Here is a 19,585-nt window from a genome sequence, read left to right as displayed (position 1 = left end):
AATAATAAAATAAATAAATAATAAAATATATCAAATATATCTTTTGATAAATTAAATAACTAGAAATAATTAAAAAATAATATATCCAAAGATAAATGAAAGAACTATAAATAATAAAATATAAATAATAAAATATATCAAATATATCTTTTGATAAATAAATAACTAGAAATAATTAAAAAATAATAGAATATATCCAAAGATAAATGAAAGAACTATAAATAATAAAAAATAAATAATAAAATATATCAAATATATCTTTTGATGAATTAAATAACTATAAATAATAAAAAAAATAATATAATATAAGTGGGCAAAATCAAGCTGAAAAAAAAAAATTACATAACTGTGCAGCGCTACAAATCAAATGTGAATAAATAAATGAAAGAACGAAAATAAAAAAATAAATAAATAATAAAATATATCAAATATATCTTTTGATAAATTAAATAACTAGAAATAATTAAATAAATAATAGAATATATCCAAAGATAAATGAAAGAACTATAAATAATAAAAAATAAATAATAAAATATATCAAATATATCTTTTGATAAATTAAATAACTAGAAATAATTAAAAAATAATATAATATAAGTGGGCAAAATCAAGATGAAAAAATAAAATTACATAACTGTGCAGCGCTACACAACAAATGTGAATAAATAAATGAAAGAACGAAAAATAATAAAATGAATAAATAATAAAATATATCAAATATATCTTTTGATAAATTAAATAACTAGAAATAATTAAAAAATAATATAATATAAGTGGGCAAAATCAAGCTGAGAAAATAAAATTACATAACTGTGCAGCGCTACAAATCAAATGTGAATAAATAAATGAAAGAACGAAAAATAATAAAATAAATAAATAAATAATAAAATATATCAAATATATCTTTTGATAAATTAAATAACTAGAAATAATTAAAAAATAATACATCCAAAGATAAATGAAAGAACTATAAATAATAAAATATAAATAATAAAATATATCAAATATATCTTTTGATAAATTAAATAACTAGAAATAATTAAAAAATAATATAATATAAGTGGGCAAAATCAAGCTGAAAAAATAAAATTACATAACTGTGCAGCACTGCAAATCAAAAGTGAATAAATAAATGAAAGAACTAAAAATAATAAAATAAATAAATAAATAATAAAATATATCAAATATATCTTTTGATAAATTAAATAACTAGAAATAATTAAAAAATAATATAATATAAGTGGGCAAAATCAAGCTGAAAAAATAAAATTACATAACTGTGCAGCGCTACAAATCAAATGTGAATAAATAAATGAAAGAACGAAAAATAATAAAATAAATAATAAAATATATCAAATATATCTTTTGATAAATTAAATAACTAGAAATAATTAAAAATTATATAATATAAGTGGGCAAAATCAAGCTGAGAAAATAAAATTACATAACTGTGCAGCGCTACAAATCAAATGTGAATAAATAAATGAAAGAACGAAAAATAATAAAATAAATAAATAATAAAATATATCAAATATATCTTTTGATAAATTAAATAACTAGAAATAATTAAAAAATAATATATCCAAAGATAAATGAAAGAACTATAAATAATAAAATATAAATAATAAAATATATCAAATATATCTTTTGATAAATAAATAACTAGAAATAATTAAAAAATAATATAATATAAGTGGGCAAAATCAAGCTGAAAAAATAAAATTACATAACTGTGCAGCACTGCAAATCAAATGTGAATAAATAAATGAAAGAACTAAAAATAATAAAATAAATAAATAAATAATAAAATATATCAAATATATCTTTTGATAAATTAAATAACTAGAAATAATTAATAAATAATATAATATAAGTGGGCAAAATCAAGCTGAAAAAATAAAATTACATAACTGTGCAGCGCTACAAATCAAATGTGAATAAATAAATGAAAGAACTAAAAATAATAAAATAAATAAAAAAATATATCAAATATATCTTTTGATAAATTAAATAACTAGAAATAATTAAAAAATAATATATAACATATCCAAAGATAAATGAAAGAACTATAAATAATAAAATATATCAAATATATCTTTTGATAAATTAAATAACTGTAAATAATTAAAAAATAATACAATAGAAGTGGGCAAAATCAAGCTGAAAAATAAAATTACATAACTGTGCAGCGCTACAAATCAAATGTGAATAAATAAATGAAAGAACAAAAAATAATAAAATAAATAAATAATAAAATATATCAAATATATCTTTTGATAAATTAAATAACTATAAATAATTAAATAAATAATAGAATATATCAAAAGATAAATGAAAGAACTATAAATAATAAAAAATAAATAATAAAATATATCAAATATATCTTTGGATGTATTATGTTATTTTTTAATTATTTATAGTTATTTAATTTATCAAAAGATATATTTGATATATTTTATTATTTATTTATTTAATTATTTATAGTTCTTTCATTTATTCATTTATTTATTCACATTTGATTTGTAGCGCTGCACAGTTATGTCATTTTATTTTTTCATCTTGATTTTGCCCACTTATGAGACTTTTTTTGTGGTTTTTTTTTTTAATTTATTTTTATTTAATTTATTTATTCACATTTGATTTGCAGCGCTGCACAGTTATGTCATTTTATTTTCACGTTCAATTTTTCCCCGCTCCCACAACGGCCACGGCTTTATACATTGTTGCGTAAAATTCCTAAACTTAATAAGCAAACTATTGGGTAATTGCCACGGAACAAACGTACAAAGAGTTTTTTTTTCTTTTTTTAATAAATAGACCCTTTTTTGTTAAAATAATTTACATCCAGAGATATCATCCTATGTACATTTCTATGAAATTTTTTTTAAAAGGATCTTCGGTGACCTTTTTTATAGTCGTTACACATTTATTAGAGCCTTAGGTCTTCTTTTATTGTATGGAGATGTCATTTGTGAATGTTCCTCCTAGTTGTTGGCCAAGGGATTAAGTAAATGGATGAGGCCTGGAATGTGATCCCCATAGAAGCACTTTCTCCACCTCTCATAATGCATGCGTGACCATGCCCCCCCCCCCACCCCCCACCCTGGTGATTTAACAGTGGCATTTGAAACCACTTCCCCATCATTTGTCAATGAGATTTTCCAAAATAAAATAGCCCTGTGAAGGGGGCGGCTGGAAGTATCCATCAAACAGCTCCTCGGCTGTAGTAAATTGTGGAAAAAAAAATACTTATCTAAACAGCAGAAGTCTTTAAACTGGAGTTCCTGGTGCTCTGGGGGTCAAATGAGGAGGGCGAGGGGACCGGGTGCGTGTGCCGGGAGTGTGGGGAGGGATGGGGCACTTGAAAGATCTAATCAAGGAGGAGAACGCACCGGTGGAAGCGTGGATATGGTGAAGATCATTTAATTAAAAAAATAAAAAAAATAAAATAAGAGCAGGGGTAAGCCGAAAGTGTGCCATTAGAGTGCTGCTCTGTACAAATGCGCAAATATTTGCTCACATGAGCGCTTGCATTCCGAAAACCTTTATAGCCATGTGTGCTGAACATCCAAAGGAAATTATAAAAAAAACAAAAAAAAACAAAAAAAATTTAAATAAATAAATCTATTTATTTATATATATATATATATATATATATATATATATATATATATATATATAATTTTTAGAAAACATTTTCCAACTTCTGTCCTCAAATGACTCTCTCTCACAAGGAGCTGCAATTATACCCCTCCTCAGCTGTCAAAAAAAAAATTAAATAAACACATATATATAAAGATATATGTATATATATATATATATATATATATATATATATGTATATATATTTATAAAAAATAAATAAATAATAATAATAAATATATATATATATATATATATATATATAATTCTTAGAAGAAATTTTTCAACTTCTGTTTATATATATCTAAGAATTATATATATATATATATATATATAAAAATAAAAAGATATATATATATTAAAAATAAATAAATATATATATATATATATATATATATATATATAAATAAAAAGATATATATATATATATATATATATATATATATATAAATATAAATGTATATATATTTATTTAAAAAAATTATAATAATAAATATATATATATATGTGTATATAAATTGTTCGAATTCCGAACAATTTTTTGTCCAAAAATCGGAAACGTTGTTCGCTCGGTAATCCGACGGTGCCATCATTGATTTCCAAAATCGGCCGACCGAGTCATAAAGTTCATCCCATATAACAGGCAAAACTTCTGTTCCTTCCAGGCCATGGCTCCAGCACATATTTTCTTCAGGAAAACGATCGTATGATTTGACCATCATTGAGTTGAAAATCGATCGTTTTTCATGAATTTTCCAACATGCCCGATCACCGAAAAGGGGAAGAACCACAAAAATCGGTCGGTGCCATTGACCCCACTAACAGAGTGAAAATCGGCCGATTATTCTTAGGTCTGATTTTTGGCCTAAAAATCGGTAGATTTTCAACCCATGTATGGCCGGCCTTATGCAGGCCATACATGGTTTGAATTCTGAATGATTTTTAGTCCAAAAATCGGAAACGTTGTTCGCTCGGTAATCCGATGGCACCATCATTGATTTCAAAAATTGGCCGAAAAAGTCATAAAGTTCACCCCATATAACATGTAAACTTCTGTTCCTCCCAGGTCACGGCTCATGCGCATATTCTGTTCGAAAAAACGATCGTACGATTTGACCATCATTGAGTCGAAAATCGGTCGTTTTTCATTAATTTTCCAACATGCCCGATCACCGAAAATGGGAGGAACCACGAAAATCGGCCGGTGCTATTGACCCCACTAACAGAGCAAAAAAATTGGCCGATTATTCTTAGGTCGAAAAATATTGGTCGAATTTCCACCCATGTATGGCCGGCCTTACTGTCATTTAACCTGGAAGCAGACTAGTGGGGAACAGCCCCCCCCCCACTGGAATACACCGATTAGCGCTTGCAGCCATTGGCTGGATTGGTTTTCCAGCATGACTATTCAACAGAAGCTGATTTTCGACCAGGGGCGGACTGACAACTCATGGGGCCCCCAGGCAATAGGGGATCATGGGGCCCCTGTGTCCTTGCCCAAACTCAAAAAAGCCTATGAAAAAGGTACCGGGGGCATCTCATGGGGCCCCCTAGTGCCCGAGTTTCCAAATGGTCAGTCCGCCCCTTTTTTCGACTCATGTATGGCCAGCCTTAAGCCAGCCATACATGGATCAAATTCTGAAAGAATTTTCTTTCGAAAATCTTTTCTAAGAATTTTCATTCGAATCTCGCACCATTAGTGGGCCACAGAAACGGACGATTTTCATGCAACCATTGAATTCGAGTGTTGGAAATTTTTGGAAAAACAAACGAATTTCTGATCAAGATTAGGAGAATCGTGCCAGAAATGTAATTAAAAAAAAGAAACAAACATGAACTGTGACCTGGAAAGAAAAGAAAATTCTTGGCCACAAAAATTCTTTTCTGTAGCAACATGTGAAATTGAAGGCTTGGTTGGTTGAATTTCGAGCTCAATGGTGGCACCATCGGATTACAAAATGCATGAAATTTCCGATTTTCTAAAGAAAATTCGTTCAGAATTCTTCCCATGTATGGCCAGCGTAATGAGTGATTTTTTTCTAAATTTCTGTAGGAACCTTCAAACAACATTCCAATGGTCTATGGCCGGCTGTCTGGTCGATGTAATATGGAATATCATCATTTCTTCGATTCTTTTATCTGCGTGCTCCAAAACCATCCCATAAATCTGTTTCTTAGCATCCGGGGACCTGATGTCCTGCTTTTTGGAGACCTTTAGGTATCAGCAGAGCCCAAGACAAAGTCCTTCAGAAATCATGAAGATCTAATTAGCGGTGATAAGAAAGTGCTGAGAGCCACTGCTGGCCGTTGAGATAAGCTACTGGCAGCCACCACACCCCACAGTCCGAGGGGGGACTTATCAGAGAGCCAGCCGGCCATAAAAAAAAAAAAAAACTTTTCAAAAACAGAAATCTTTTTCTTTCCAACCAGAAAAGAAATGAAGATTTAGCCGCTGTAAGCAAATCTCAACCCGAGAGTGATGCCTCCAACATACAATGTGACCTTTGGGTGAGACAGTTGGACGACCACCCATTGGGACTGATTTATGAAAGGCTATGAAAGTACAGTGGGACGTCAATCTCGCAGGGTCGTCAGCTTGAATCCCAACCACGGCACCACCTGCCTGGAGTTTGCATGTTCTGCCTGTGTAGGTTTCATCCAGCCAACCTTGCTTCCTCCCATACCCCAAAGACATGCTGGTAGGCCAATTGGCTCCTAACAATATGTAAACCCAACATTTACGGGGCAGCACAATGGCTAAATGGTTAGCACTTCCGCCTGGCAGTACTAGGGTCAACAGCTCAAATCCCAACCACGGCACCACCTGCCTGGAGTTTGCATGTTCTGCCTGTGTGGGTTTCCCACAGCCACCCCTGCTTCCTCCCATACCCCAAAGATATCCTGGTAGGCCAATTGGCTCCTATGAATTTGTAAACCCAACATTTATGTGGCAGTACAGTGGCTAAATGGTTAGCACTTCCGCCTGGCAGGACTAGGGTCATCAGCTCTAATCCCAACCACAGCACCACCTGTCTGGAGCTTGCATGTTCTCCCTGTGCCTGTGTGGGTTTCCTCCCATACCCCAAAGACATGCTGGTAGGCTAAGTGGCTCCTAAGAATATGTAAACCCAACATTTATGGGGCAGCACAGTGGCTAAATGGTTCGCACTTCCACCTGGCAGCACCAGCGTCATCAGCTCAAACACCAACCATCTGCCTGGAGTTTGCATGTTCTCCCTGTGACTGTGTGGTTTTCCTCCAGCCACCCTGGTTTCCTTCTATACCCCAAAGACATGCTAGTAGGCCAGTTGGCTCCTAAGAATATGTAAACCCAACATTTATGGGGCAGCACAGTATCTAAATGGTTAGCACTTCCGCCTGGCAGCACCAGGGTCATCAGTTCAAATCCCAACCATGACACCACCTGCCTGGAGGTTGCATGTTCTCTCTGTGCCTATATATATATATATATATATATACACACTATATTACCGCAAGTATTGGGCCACCTGCCTTTCCCATCAGTGGATGGGTGCATTGGTCAGGGATCAGTGAATGGATATATTGGTCTGGGGTCCGTGAATGGGTGCATTGGTCAGTGGATGGGTGCATTGGTCAGTGGATGGGTGCATTGGTCAGGGATCAGTGGATGGGTGCATTGGTCAGGGGTCCGTGAATGGGTGCATTGGTCAGGGGTCCATGAATGGGTGCATTGGTCAGGGGTCCGTGAATGGGCGCATTGGTCAGGGGTCCATGGATGGGTGCATTGGTCAGGGGTCAGTGGTTGGATGCATTGATAAGGGGTCAGTGGTTGGATGCATGGGTCAGTGGATGGGTGCATTGATCCATGGATGAGTGTATTGGTTATGGGTCCATGGATAGGTGCATTGGTCAGGAGTTATGGATGTGTGCATTGGTCAAGGGTCAGTGGATGGGTATATTGGTCAAGAGTCAGTGGATGGGTACATTGGTCAGGAGTCATTGGATGTGTGTATTGGTCAGGGGTCTGTAGATGGGTACATTGGTCAGTGGATGGGTACATTGGTCGGGGTCTGTGGATGGGTACATTGGTCAGTGGATGGGTGCATTGGTCAGGGGTCTGTAAATGGGTACATTGGTCAGGGGTCAGTGGATGGGTACATTGGTCACGGGTCAGTGGATGGGTACATTGGTGGTCAAGGGTCAGTGGATGGGTACATTGGTCAGGGGTCTGTGGATGGGTACATTGGTCAGGGGTCAGTGGATGGGTACATTGGTGGTCAAGGGTCTGTGGATGGGTACATTGGTCAGGGGTCAGTGGATGGGTGCATTGGTCAGGGGTCAGTGGATGGGTACATTGGTCAGGGGTCAGTGGATGGGTACATTGGTGGTCAAGGGTCAGTGGATGGGTACATTGGTGGTCAAGGGTCTGTGGATGGGTACATTGGTCAGGGGTCGGTGGATGGGTACATTGGTCGGGGTCAGTGGATGGGTACATTGGTCGGGGTCAGTGGATGGGTACATTGGTCGGGGTCAGTGGATGGGTACATTGGTCAGGGGTATAGGAATATGGACTTATAGTTATGGAGCTGGTGAGAAGCAGAACCCCGAGATTGTGTAAGGGGTGGGGGGCCTGGCACCATATTACATTAAATATGGGAGCAACATGTAACCCAAGTAAAAGACCAATAAAAACAACTTTTTCCCAGCTCCACCCAGGGCACGCCTCTGACGCATTTTGCCCCACCCACAGGGCTTAGTGTGAGTCCCCGGAGTCTGGGATGGAAAGTTGGCGCGGCATCCCAAACTTTACATGGTATAAATGGGACGTATCCTTTAACAGACCACAAAGGATCATTTAAGAGACATTTATTGTTAGGGCGTACATACAATGTAATTGGTACGGCCGGGTGGCTCCATCCCCAGTGACAGACTCTGCTTTAAGAGCAGCAATTGAGGTTTGTCTGGAAAGATTTGAGACTCGGCACAGATAAGTGAAATCAGATCTTGCAGCCACATTGCTGACAAAGGAATAATGGAGCAAAGCAGACAAGGCCATGGGACGGACATAGAGGGACGATGGAGTCCCAGGATACAACTGATGTACGCCTGTCCGTATATGTGATTGCCATACGCCTGTCCGTATATGTGATTGCCCGTATCCCTGTCCATATATGTGATTGCCATACGCCTGTCCGTATATGTGATTGCCATACGCCTGTCCGTATATGTGATTGCCCGTATCCCTGTCCATATATGTGATTGCCATACGCCTGCCCATATATGTGATTGCCATACGCCTGTCCGTATATGTGATTGCCCGTATCCCTGTCCATATATGTGATTGCCATACGCCTGCCCGTATATGTGATTGCCCGTATCCCTGTCCATATATGTGATTGCCCGTACGCCTGCCCGTATATGTGATTGCCCGTACGCCTGCCCGTATATGTGATTGCTCGTACGCCTGTCTGTATATGTGATTGCCCATACGCCTGTCCGTATATCTGCTTGACCGTACGCCTGCCCATATATGTGATTGCCCGTATCCCTGTCCATATATGTGATTGCCATACGCCTGTCCGTATATGTGATTGCCCGTATCCCTGTCCGTATATGTGATTGCCCGTATCCCTGTCCGTATATGTGATTGCCCGTACGCCTGCCCGTATATGTGATTGCCCGTATGCCTGTCCGTATATGTGATTGCCCGTATGCCTGTCCGTATATGTGATTGCCCGTATGCCTGTCCGTATATCTGCTTGACCGTACGCCTGTCCATATATGTGATTGCCCGTACGCCTGTCCATATATGTGATTGCCCGTACGCCTGTCCATATATGTGATTGCCATACGCCTGTCCGTATATGTGATTGCCATACGCCTGTCCGTATATGTGATTGCCCATACGCCTGCCCGTATATGTGATTGCCCATACGCCTGCCCGTATATGTGATTGCCCGTATGCCTGTCCGTATATGTGATTGCCATACGCCTGTCCGTATATGTGATTGCCCGTATCCCTGTCCATATATGTGATTGCCCGTACGCCTGCCCGTATATGTGATTGCCCGTACGCCTGTCCGTATATCTGCTTGACCGTACGCCTGTCCATATATGTGATTGTCTGTACGCCTGTCTGTATATGTGATTGCCCGTATGCCTGTCCATATATCTTCTTGCCCATACGCCTGTCTGTATATGTGATTGCCTGTATCCCTGTCTGTATATGTCATTGCCCATTTTTTTACCTGCATAAAAATGTGCATTTCTTATATTTTTGTGAAAAGGTAACTTTTTTTTTATTTGCCTCACATAAGGAGACAAAAAGTCCCCTATGTAATGATTATTTTTGGTGACAGGTTCTCTTTATCAAAACATCTGGGGTCCAAGGAACCAGTGCTTTTTGCAGAAACGCACTACAGTCCATTTAACATGGTTTCCTACTGTACTTTTTTGAAACTGCGTTTTTTTGGAAAAGGGTCGGGGACGTATTTTAAAAGCAGAAAAGCAGCATTTTTGCTACGATAGAGTTCAATGGAGAAGCTGCTGAAATGCACGGTAATGCGTTCTGCCAAGCAACAACAACTAAAAAAAAATTCCACCAAAAAAAAAAAAAGCAAAAAAAAAAAGCCGAACAAAACGCTGTACAAACACGTGTAGAAAAATGCAAAACAAACTGCGAAAAAAGGACAAAAAGCAAACTGCATAGGTGTGAACGGAGCCTAAAAGACCCCGAGTGTCTCACTTGACCTCCAGTGAATCGAATGCATGGACCTGGCGGCAAAAGGGTTAAATACCTATAACCTGATTAGCCTTTGGTGTCCTTATTACTTGATAATGGACTTAATTAGAAGTCGCTAAATCAGCTGATGACTCAAGCAATGGCATTAGGAAGGCGCTCGGTGTAAATGGATGTCTATGGTGTTTCATAACGCCCCGCAACACCCTTATCTGGCTTTGCTCAATGGCATAAGCTCCTTATGAGGGGGTGGGGGGGGGGTTTCACTGACCAAACATGATTGGGTAAGGTGCAGCAAGGGTGGTTATGACGTCAACTTTTTTTTGAGGAAGAATTTTGGACCGACGTCTGACTTCAACCGGTACACTTGAGGGACAGGAGAAGGCAGGGGTGGACTGACCATTTGGAAACTCGGGCACTGCCCGAGGGCCCGGGGTCAGTAAGGGGCCCCATGAGATGCCCCTGGTACCTTTTTCATAGGCTTTTTTGAGTTTAGGCAAGGACACAGGGGCCCCATGATCCCCTATTGCCCAGGGGCCCCATACCTTGTCAGTCCACCCCTGGGAGAAGGTTGTAGGAAGACAAGCGTTGGCTTCTCTTGAGGACCAACAATGGCCAAAATATTTCCAACTTCACCGACTGCCCAATCCTCTAGGTTGGTGGTTGCCATGAACAGGGGTGGACTGACCATTTGGAAACTCGGGCACTGGCCGAGGGCCCGGGGTCAGTAGGTGGCCCCATGAAATGCTCCTGGTACCTTTTTCATAAGCATTTTTGAGTTTGGGCAAGGGCACAGGGGCCCCATGATCCCCTATTGCCCGGGGGCCCCATAAGTTGTCAGTCTGCCCCTGGCCGTGAAGATGTTAAAGCTGTCACCCGATCTGGCCAGAAGAAGCCGTGTCTGATGTGGTGCCTCCGTTAATGCGTTTTGGGTCATGCGATGAACCAATTTTAATGCATCCAGAGCAGTGGACCAAATATCATGCATGCTGCATTTTCAGCACCATGCCACCACGCGTGTCCATCAACAGGGTGTGGTAGCGTGCCATTCAGAATAATCGGCACTGCATGGTACCGACGCGTGTCATGTGTGCTGCTGCGTGTTATCCCAACATGGCTGTGTGAATGAGCCCCAGGACCCAAAGCGCAGATCCAGTCAAAAAAAGAATTAAAAGTCAGCAGCTTCAAAAACTGTAGCTGATGATGACTTTCAAAAAAGAGCCACTCACGTGTCCCTGGATCCTGCGGTGTGCTCACCCCAGCCGCCGTCCCCTGTCCCCAGCGCCGGCATCGTAACTGTGGGCACCCGGCTGTGACAGCCTGCCCACTGCGCATGCGTGAGCGGCGCTGTGCATTGCAAATAGTCCCGGCATCTCAGAACACTGGGGTGGGAGGACATCTGCTTCTGATGGCCTAGAAGTGGTCAGAGCAGAAGTGGGAACAGGGACCTGTCAAAATCGGGTACCATCCCCCCCCCACTTCCTTAACAAGGAGCAGGGGACGGGTCCTTAAAGCGGAAGTTCCCTTTTTGTGTGGAGCTCCACTTTAATTGTAAAAGATAAATATTTTGTATGTGTGTGGGAAAGGGAAAAATAAAACTAAAAAAAAAAATTGATACGTATGTTCTATATTAGGCCAAGTTTAATAGTTATATTGTGTCATATTGTTTTTGTTTGTAGTTATATTCTATTCTAATGTGTTTTATAAGGTGAAGTGTAGTAATTATATTGTTACATTTTATTATACTGTGTTATATTAGGATATGTTTAGTAGAAATTATAGTATATCATATTACACGTTGTATTTGGATACAATTAGTAGTTATCAGGGGCGGACTGACCATTTGGAAACTCGGGCACTGCCCGAGGGCCCGGGGTCAGTAGGGGACCCCATGAGATGCCCCTGGTACCTTTTTCATAGGCTTTTTTGAGTTTGGCCAAGGACACAGGGGCCCCATGATCCCGTATTGCCCGGGGGCACCATGAGTTGTCAGTCCGCCCCTGGTAGTTATAGTTCATTATAATGTGTTGTAGTTATATTGTTACATTTTGTTATACTGTATTATATCAGGATATGTTTAGTGGTTGTATTATTTTATATTCTGTTATACGTGTTATAACAGGCCAAGTTCAGTTGTTATATTGTGTTATATTTTACAATTACTGTAGTTAATGTTAATTGCGCAATATTTGATTCTAATGTGTTTTATAAGGTGAAGTGTAGTAATTATATTGTTACATTTTATTATACTGTGTTGTATTAGGATAAATCCTGTATAATAATATGTTTAGTAGATATAATAGTATATCATATTACACTTTGTTGTGTTTGGATACGTTTACTAGTTATAGTTTATGTGTTTTAATTTTGGAAGTGTTGTAGTTATATTGTTACATTTTGTTATACTGTGTCATATCAGGATATGTTTAGTGGTTGCATTGTTTTATATTCTATTGTACTGCGTTATAACAGGACAAGTTTAGTTGTTATATTGTGTTATATTTTACAATTACTGCAGATCGTTTATTAGTTAATGTAAATTGTGCAATATTTTATTTTAAAATGTTTTACTAAGCAAAGTTTATTATATTGTGTTATTTCTTTATTTTTTTTTTTATATTGTGTTATATTAGACCAATATTAGCAGTAGCTTTTTTGCATTATTTATAATAGGACAAGTTTTTTTTATTAACGGGTATATATTAGACCAAGTTTAGTCATTATATTGTGTTGTATTTTGTCATACTGTGTTATATTAGGATATGTTTACTGGTTATATTGTTATGTCATATTACACTTTGTTATATTTGGATATGTTTAGTATATTAGTATATAGTAGTAGTAGTAGCATAGTAGTATATTAGTATATAGTAGTAGTAGTAGTAGTAGCATAGTAGTATATTAGTATATAGTAGTAGTAGTAGCATAGTAGTATATTAGTATATAGTAGTAGTAGTAGCATAGTAGTATATTAGTATATAGTAGTAGTAGTAGCATAGTAGTATATTAGTATATAGTAGTAGTAGTAGCATAGTAGTATATTAGTATATAGTAGTAGTAGTAGTATAGTAGTATATTAGTATATAGTAGTAGTAGTAGTAGCATAGTAGTATATTAGTATATAGTAGTAGTAGTAGTAGTAGCATAGTAGTATATTAGTATATAGTAGTAGTAGCATAGTAGTATATTAGTATATAGTAGTAGTAGTAGTAGCATAGTAGTATATTAGTATATAGTAGTAGTAGTAGCATAGTAGTATATTAGTATATAGTAGTAGTAGTAGTAGCATAGTAGTATATTAGTATATAGTAGTAGTAGTAGTAGCATAGTAGTATATTAGTATATAGTAGTAGTAGTAGTAGCATAGTAGTATATTAGTATATAGTAGTAGTAGTAGCATAGTAGTATATTAGTATATAGTAGTAGTAGTAGCATAGTAGTATATTAGTATATTTTATTATAATGTGTTGTAGTTATAGTGTTACATTTTATTACGCTGTATTATATCAGGATATGTTTAGTGGTTGCATTGTTTTATATTCTATTATACTGTGTTATAACAGGACAAGTTTAGTTGTTATATTGTGTTATATTTTACAATTACTGCAGATCGTTTAGTAGTTACTGTAAATTGCGCAACGTTTTATTTTAAACGTTTTACTAAGCAAAGTTTATTATATTGTGTTTTTTTCTTTAATTTCTTATAGAAGTTTATTGCATTATTTATATTAAGACACGTTATTTTTTTTTGTTTTTAACAGGTATATATTAGGCCAAGTTTAATCATTAAATTGTGTTTTGTATATTGTTATATCATATGTTTTTTTGTTTTTTTTTAACAGGTATATGTTAGGCCAAGTTTAATAACTATATTGTGTTGTATATTGTTATATCATATTACACTTTGTTGTATTTGGAAACGTTTAGTAGTTATATTGTTTTATAATGTGTTGTTGTTATACTGTTACATTTTATTATACTGCGTTATATTAGGATATGTTTAGTGGTTATAGTGTTTTATATTTTATTATACTGTGCTATAATAGGCCAAGTTTAGGTGATATACTGTATTATATTTTACAATTACTGTAGATGATTTAGAAGTTACTGTAAATTGCGCAAAATTTTATTTTAACTGTTTTACCAAGCAAAGTTTATTATATTGTGTTTTTTCTTTATTTCTTTTATAGCAGTTTATTGCATTATTTATATTAAGACAAGTTATTTTTTTTTTTTTAACAGGTATATATTGGGCCAAGTTTAGTCATTAAATTGTGTTGTATATTGTTATATCATATTACACTTTGTTGTATTTGGATTCATGTAGTAGTTATATTTTATTATAATTTGTTGTAGTTATACTGTTACATTTTTATGATGCTGTGTTATATTAGGATATGTTTACTAGTTATGTTGTTATATCATATTACACGTTGTTGTATTTGGATACGTTCAGTAGTTGTATTGTATTATGGTTTTTTTTTACACTGTGTTATTTTGGGCAAGTTGAAAAATGATATTGTGTTGTATTTTATTATACTGTGTTATATCAGGATGAGTTTAGTAGTTATATTGTCTGATATTTTATTCTTTTGTTATATCAGGATGCGTTTAGTAGTTATATTGTCTGATATTTTATTCTTTTTGTTATATCAGGATGCGTTTAGTAGTTATATTGTCTGATATTTTATTCTTTTGTTATATCAGGATGCGTTTAGTAGTTATATTGTCTGATATTTTATTCTTTTGTTATATCAGGATGCGTTTAGTAGTTATATTGTCTGATATTTTATTCTTTTTGTTATATCAGGATGCGTTTAGTAGTTATATTGTCTGATATTTTATTCTTTTTGTTATATCAGGATGAGTTTGGTAGTTATATTGTCTGATATTTTATTCTTTTTGTTATATCAGGATGAGTTTGGTAGTTATATTGTCTGATATTTTATTCTTTTGTTATATCAGGATGAGTTTGGTAGTTATATTGTCTGATATTTTATTCTTTTTGTTATATCAGGATGAGTTTGGTAGTTATATTGTCTGATATTTTATTCTTTTTGTTATATCAGGATGAGTTTGGTAGTTATATTGTCTGATATTTTATTCTTTTTGTTATATCAGGATGAGTTTGGTAGTTATATTGTCTGATATTTAATATTTTTGGTATATCAGGATGAGTTTGGTAGTTATATTGTCTGATATTTTATTCTTTTGTTACATCAGGATACGTTTAGTAGTTATATTGTGTTACATTTTGATAAATGAGTTTGTTATTAGGTTGTTAAGTGTATAAAGTAGTATTATGCTATTCCAAGGCGGGATGTGATGGGTCTGGATATTTATAGATGTAAATATTTATTCTCAGTAGATGTGCGGAGAGCCCCTCTTCCTCTCCTCTGAGTGATGGCTCCCAAGCTGTCATCTGACCCCTGTGATAAGACCCCCCCTCTCCTCCTCCTTGCTGCACTCTGAAGTTGTGATTTGTGACGTCATGGAAACTCCCCCCCCCTCAGGGAGAAGGAGACAGGGGGATCGTCACACCCTTAGCAGCCAATCAGATCAGGGCTGGGTACATATAAGGGGCAGGGGGGCAGCAGAGGAGGAGAAGATTGCTCTGTTCACCTGGAGGACAAGTCAGAGGCTGAGAGAGGACAGACTGACCAGAAGATACACAGACAGAGGTGAGTGATCCCAACTCCCCACGCAGCACCCCAATGTCCATACACTTTTATTCCTGCACACCCCAATCTGTATTACCCTTATGCTGAGCACCCCAAATTCTATAGACCTCGTCCTTAGCAATAAATTCTATAACTCTGACCGTCAGCTCCCCAAATTCTATAGCCTTTCCTTTAAGCACCTCAAATTCTATCATTGTGACCCTCAGGCCCCTAAATTCTAGACTTAATAGGACATGAGCACCTCAGATTTTTTTGTTCCTGACCCCCCTAGCTCCCCAAATTCTATAAAACCTTAAGTACCTCCAAACTTATTCATAATTTCTCAACCACTAGATTCATAACACAGGACACCCCCCCAAACTGAAACGTCTCAGCAACAGAACCCCAAATACCATACTTCACACCATCATCACCCCAAATTCAAACACAGGACACCCCCAAACTGAAACGTCTCAGCAACAGAACTCAAAATGTCATATCTCACACCAGATTCTATTCATAACATCATCAGCATAGTACATTCTGAACTTCTCACCATCAGCACCCTAAATTTCATACAACACACCATCAGCACCCTAAATTTCATACAACACACCATCAGCACCCTAAATTTCATACAACACACCATCAGCACCCTAAATTTCATACAACACAACATCAGCACCCCACATTCTATACATGACAACATCAGCATCCTAGATTGCATACTTCTCACCATGAGCACCCTAAACTCACACCATCAGCACCCCACATTCTATACATGACACCATCAGCATAGTACATTCCGAACTTCTCACCATAAGCACCCTAAATTGCATACATCACACCATCAGCACCCCACTTTCTATACATGACACCATCAGCATCCTAGACTCCATACTTCTCACCATGAGCACCCTAAATTGCATACGTGACACCATCAGCACCCTGAATTCTATACATGACACCATCAGCATAGTACATTCTGAACTTCTCACCATCAGCACCCTAAATTGCATACATCACACCATCAGCACCCCACATTATATACATGACACCATCAGCATCCTAGCTTGCATACTTTTCACCATGAGCACCCTAAATTCACACCATCAGCACCCCACATTCTATACGTGGCACCATCAGCATAGTACATTCGGAACTTCTCACCATCAGCACCCTAAATTTCATACATCACACCATCAGCACCCCATATTCTACACATGACAGCAACAGCATCCTAGATTCCATACTTCTCACCATCAGCACCCCAGATTCTACACATCACACTACCAGCACCCCAGATTCCATACATCATACCAGCAGCACCCCAAATTTCACACTTCACACCATTAGCGCCCTAAATTTCCCATCCCTACCCACAGCTCACCAAGTTCTCTATTCCTTTCATTGCCTGAACATCTTAAATCATTATCTTAGCACCCCAACTTTTACATTCTATAGTGCTAGCATCTAACATCCTTAGCACCCAAATCCTCCTTCTCAGGGAGAAATATACATGCCACTCTATGATGTTCTATTTTTTTTTTTTATTCGGAATCCTCCATTCCATGCACCCCATCCCCCTTTACAGCCTCCAAATCCAATTCCCTTATCCTTAGCCATGCAAATACTTTTGCTCAAGTGACCCCCAGCTCACCAGCGCCATACACCCCAAATTCCACATGCACATGGACTCAGCATCTTGGATGACACCAGTTTTCTCAAGACATTAATTTAGTGCATGGGTGTCAAACTGGCGGCCCTCCAGCTGTTGCCAAACTACAAGTCCCATGCGGCACTGCAAGATCGACAGTTACAAGCATGACTCCCAAAGGCAGAGGCATGATGGGACTTGTAGTTTCACAACAGCTTGAAGGCCGCCAGTTTGACACCCCTGATTTCTAGCATATTAGATATACATGGGGTGGGAGATGGAGACAGAAAATCTCTCCAGATCCAGGCAGCACAGTGGCTAATGGTTAACACTTCCGCCTGGCAGTACTTGGGTCGTTGGTTCAAATCCTAACCACAGCACCACCTGCCTGGAGTTTGCATGTTCTCCCTGTGCCTGCGTGGGTTTCCTCCTGGTACTCCAGTTTCCTCCCGGTACTCCAGTTTCCTCCCACAATCCAAAGACATGCTGGTAGGTGAATTGGCTCCTGTCTAAATTGTCCCTAGTATGTGTATGTATGAATGTAAGTTAGGGACCTTAGATTGTACGCTCCTTGAGGGTTAGGGATTGATATGAATGTACAATATATATGTAAAGTGCTGCATAAATTGATGCTATATAAGTACATAAAATAAATAAATCCTTGTGGAAAGGTTTTACTGGTACCACACCCCTAATTGGAAATGTAGTAAATATAACAAGAAACTAATGGGGCTTTAAAAGTACCAAACAATATCAATTTGTACAAAAAATGGGAAACAAAAGTTAAAAAAGAATTTAACACCTTTTATTGAGTTAAAAAACCCACCATATTGGCGGAAAAATGACAATCAAACACATAAATGGAGGATCATAAAAATTCAAATGTTTTAAATGAACAGAACTACAATTTGTAGCCTAACTGCAATACATATTGTTGCTGATACCGAAGTCGTTGGAGTGATGTCATAGGTATCAGTGGACATATTAATAGATACCTCAAGCCTTGAAATATGAAATGATGCTTGGTCAATATATTCCTACATATTGATGATGGTACCTAAGACATTGGAGTGGCGTCATAGGTATCAGTTGACATATTGGTAGATACCTCCAGCTTTGAAATATGAAATGATGCTTGTTTGATATATTCCTACATATTGATGATCATCATCAATATGTAGGAATATATCAACCAAGTATCATACCTAAAACGTTGGAGTCGCATCATAGGTATCAGTTGACATATTAGTAGATACCTCCAGCTTTGAAATATGAAATGATGCTTGTTTGATATATTCCAACATATTGATGATACCTAAGATGTTGGTGTGGCATCATGGGTATCAGTTGACATATTGGTAGATACCTCCAGCTTTGAAATATGAAATGATGCTTGGTCGATATATTCCTACATATTGATGATCATCATCAATATGTAGGAATATATCAACCAAGTGTCATACCTAAGACATTGGAGTGATGTCATAGGTATCAGTTTACATATTAGATACCTCCAGCCTTGAAATATGAAATGATACTTGGTCGATATATTCCTACATATTGATGATACCTAAGACGTTGGTGTGGCATCATGGGTATCAGTTGACATATTGGTAGATACCTCCAGCTTTGAAATATGAAATGATGCTTGGTCAATATATTCCTACATATTGATGATGGTACCTAAGACATTGGAGTGGCGTCATAGGTATCAGTTGACATATTGGTAGATACCTCCAGCTTTGAAATATGAAATGATGCTTGTTTGATATATTCCTACATATTGATGATCATCATCAATATGTAGGAATATATCAACCAAGTATCATACCTAAAACGTTGGAGTCGCATCATAGGTATCAGTTGACATATTAGTAGATACCTCCAGCCTTGAACTATGAAATG

This window comes from Staurois parvus, unplaced genomic scaffold (assembly GCF_062004578.1).
Source record: "Staurois parvus isolate SC_StPar_1 unplaced genomic scaffold, SC_StPar_1.0 ptg001779l, whole genome shotgun sequence".
In the NCBI taxonomy this organism is placed as follows: Eukaryota; Metazoa; Chordata; class Amphibia; order Anura; family Ranidae; genus Staurois; species Staurois parvus.
Note: the sequence above shows the minus strand (reverse complement) of the source record.